At 40.5% G+C, this 4,127-nt stretch overlaps 1 pseudogene; it reads left to right on the top strand.

Moving 5' to 3' along the window:
- Positions 1-1,258: 1,258 nt before the first annotated feature.
- LOC102869828 lies at positions 1,259-3,913 on the top strand (annotated as a pseudogene).
- Positions 3,914-4,127: the final 214 nt, after the last annotated feature.

The raw sequence follows: 4,127 nt of genomic DNA, 5'->3' as shown, positions 1-4,127 counted from the left end.
TGGATCAGGTACACCTTAGTCTCTAGACTGACATCATTGCTCATTAGCATTTTGGAGAGGTTCCTGACAGCAGATTTTCCTAATGCAATTCATCTTTTTATTTCTTAACTGGTGGTATCAAGAGTGTTGATTGTGGAACCAAGGAAGAGAAATTATCAACAATCTCAATTTCTTCTCCATCTATCATCATGCTGCCAATTGGCCAAGTGATGAGAATCTTTGTGTGGTTGTTTTTTTTTTATTTTGAGCATCTATCAATACTGAAGATTACAGTCCTTGACCCTCTGCAGCAAATGCTTCAGGTCCTCCTCAGTTTCAGTAAGTAAGGTTGTGTCATCAGCATAATATGGGCTGTTGACAATTCTTCCTCCAATCCTGATGCCACATTCTTCCTCATAAAGCCCAGCCTCTTGAATGATCTGTTCCGCATATAGACTGAAAATGTATGGACACAAGATGCATCCTTGACATACCCCTTTCCTGATTTTGAGGCATGTAGTATTTCCTTGCTCTGTTTAGCTGCCTTCTGGTCCAACTATAGGTTTCTCATGAACACAGTCAAGTGTTTTGAGATTCCCATTCTTCTCAAGGTTAGCCACACTTTGTTGTGATCTATACAATTGCCTTTGCATAGGCAATGAAACACAAATTGACATTCCTCTGGTACTCTCTGCTTTCATCCAAGATCTATCTGACATTTGTGATGATATTCCTAGTACCATGGCCTCTTTTAAACTTGGCTTCTGCTTCTGGTGGTTTTCTGTGAATGTTCCAACCCTTTTCAGACGATCTGCAGAAGGCTTTTGCTTGTGTGTGGTTTTAGTGATATCGTTTGATAATTAATTCCCATACTCCATTGGATCGCCTTTTTCTTGGAATAAGAATGTATATGGATGTTTTCCAGTTAGTTGACCAGGTAGTTGTCCTCCAGATTTCTTGGCATAACCTGGTAAGAATATCCAGGGCTGCAACTGTTTGTTCAAAGATATCAATTGGAATTGCATCAATTCCTGAAGCCTTGTTTTTTGCCAATTCCTTCAGAGCAGTTTGAACTTTCTCCTGCATCACCATTGCTTCATGGTCATATGTTGTTTTATGAAATTCTTCTGTGTCAGCCAATTCTTTTTGGTACAGTGACTGTACTCCTTCCATCTTCTTTTGATGTTTCCTGCACCATTCAATATTCTACCCATAGTAACCTTAAGCATTGTAACCTGAGGCTTGATTTTGTTCTTTATTTCCTTCCACTTAAGAAGTAATGAACAAGCCTGGCCAGCAGATGCCACGTGTGGGCTCCACATATGGTAGAGGTAGTGGCTCACCACCCACCACCATGAAAGGCTTCAGCAACAAAGAACGTGCTGCGGCCTTCATGCTCGAGTACCAAGTCTTCCTCAAAAATGAAAAAGGACAATACATATCTTCATTTCATGGTATTCCAATTTATGCAGATAAGGATGTGTTCCACAAGGTAGTTGAAGTATCACGTTGGTCTAATGCAAAAATGAAGATTGCTACCAAGGACCATTTAAACCCAATTAAGCAAGATGTGAAAAAAGGAAAACTCCTTTATGTTGCAAATTTGTTCCCTTATAAAGGATACATCTGGGACTATGGCGCCATTCCTCAGGATTGGGAAGACCCAGGATGCAGTAACAAACACAGTGGCTGTTGTGGTGACAATGATTTAATTGGTGTGTGTGATACTGGAAGCAAGGTGTGTGCAAGAGGTGAAGTAAGCAGTGTGAAAGTTTTGGACATTGATGCAGGAGAAACCGACTGGAAAGTCATTGCCATTAATGTGGGTGATCCTGATGGAGCCATTATAATGATATTAATGATGTCAGATGGCTAAAGCCTGCCTACCTGGAAGCTACTGTGGACTGGTTTAGAAGATACAAGGTTCCAAACAACTATGAGCTATCATCTCACCCCAGTCAGAAAAGCAAAACTCAACAGACCAGAAAGCAACAAATGCTGGCTAGGTTGGGAGAAACTGGAACCCTTATTTATTGTTGGTGGAAGTGTAAAGTAGTGCAACCACTGTGGAAAGTGGTGTGGCGCTTTCTCAAAAAGTTACAAATAGAGATACCATTTGACCCAGCAATTCCACTACTGGGAATATACCCCAAAGAGACCATAACCAACATCCAAGCAGATATATGCACACCATGTTCATCGTGGCTTTGCTCACAATAGCAAGGAGTTGGAAACAGCCTAAGTGCCCATTAACAAGTGAATGGATAGAGAAGCTGTGCTATATTCACACAATGGAATACTACACTGCATTGAAACACAAGGAACTCATGCACTATTATTCAAAATGGGTGACCCTGGAGGACATTATGCTGAGTAAAATATCTCAGTCACAAAATAGTCAAATACTGCATGGTGCCATTGTTGTAGAATGGGACGGACATCAGGCTTGGGGTAAGACTGAGAAAAACTGGATAGAGTATGTATACTTCATTGAAACAGATGAGTGAGAGAACAGTTTAAAAGCGATATATGATAGGGTATTATGATTATCACAGGAATCCAGAATTAAGGTTGAATAGTGGAGTGCATTCAGGGTGGGGAGGGGTGGGGATTGGGAGATTGTATACCAACGAAGATGTTTATCTTTTGCTTTTCAAAGAGAGGAACAAATTGGAGGGGGGTAGAGAAAAAAAGTGCAATTATGAATGAATGGAAATGCAAAATATCTGTAAATGTTCATTAAAATTAATAAAACAAAATTTTTTTTAAAAAAAGATACAAGGTTCCTGATGGAAAACCAGTTTGCTTTCAATGCAGAATTTAAAGGTAAGGATTTTGCAACTGATATTATTAAACACGCCCATGACCATTGGAAAGCACTTGTGACTAAGAAGACGGGTGGGAAAGGAATCAGTTGTATGAACACAACAGTGTCTGGGAGCCTCTTCAAGAGTGACCCCGATGTTGCCAAAGCCATTGTGGATGCTTTACCCCCACCGTGTGAATCAACCTGTACAATACCAACAGATGTGGACGTGTGGTTCCATCATCAGAAAAACGAAAGCAATTTCTCTGGAATACAAGCTGATACTGCTGCATTCTTTTCATATGGAAAAATTAGATGCAAATGTAGCTTTTCAAAGCTTTCTACTGATAAAACTAATCTAAAGTGAATTCTGCTGGGACAGATGCTTTATGTTTAGAATGCTGTCAAAAGGCCTTTCTCAAATCTTGGTGAAGACCACCTGGTACATACTTACATCAAAATGGCTGTGATTTAGAAAATTTGGGAGTCATTTATGAGTAGATGTGTAAAATAAGCACGTTGGATGTATATGTGTACCGTGTATTAGAAAATACATTTATTTTTCTGGGGAAAAAAGTGACAAATGATTTCGCCCCTTCTGATTTTCTGACTCTAGCTCTTTGCACATTTTATAATACTTTGCTTTGTCTTCCCAGACTGCCCTTTGAAATCTTCTGTTCAGCTCCTTTGCATCCTGATTTCTTCTCTTTGCTTTGGTTTCTCAGTGCTCTAGCGCAATATTCAGACCTTCTGATTAGTTTCCAAGAATGCCAACTGTTGGCAACACCCAGGGACTTGGACCCATGATGAGACGTGGCAAATCTGGGCCCTGGCTTGGTGTTCTTCCTATCTGACCACATTACTTTTCCGGAGCGGCTGTTTTTTTGGTGAGTCTGGCCCGTAAAGACATGGACTGTCTAGTCTAATGAGAAGGTGCTAAGCAGTCTCTCTCTTTTTTGGCTAGGCAGAATCTCAGATATCAGTGGGAAGAAAGTTTAGAGATCTTCTGATTGGATCTATTTCATTTAGAGAAGGTAAAATGATTTGTCCGAGATGAAACATCTGGTTAGAACCAGAAGTGGGACCGATAGACCCTGATCTGTGCCCCCCAAACCTCCTAGCTTGTGAAGGTCACAGGGTCAGGGCCACAGGTTTGCAGAAAAAGGCTTTTTGAAGTTGTCTAACCAGGGTTGGGAGATTTTACCATCAAATCCCGAGAGGAGACATGGACCAGCAAGGGTCCTTCTATTTTTGCATCCTCGAGAGAGTTGATTAAAAAATAACTAGATTGTAACATCTGAAAAGTGTTTGTTAGGGCTCTATTGTTTCTCCATACCTGTTT

This window comes from Elephantulus edwardii, unplaced genomic scaffold (assembly GCF_000299155.1).
Source record: "Elephantulus edwardii isolate Elephantulus edwardi_28Jun2011 unplaced genomic scaffold, EleEdw1.0 scaffold00037, whole genome shotgun sequence".
In the NCBI taxonomy this organism is placed as follows: Eukaryota; Metazoa; Chordata; class Mammalia; order Macroscelidea; family Macroscelididae; genus Elephantulus; species Elephantulus edwardii.
The sequence above is the reverse complement of the archived record's forward strand: the minus strand, read 5'-3'. Positions and strand labels throughout refer to the sequence as shown.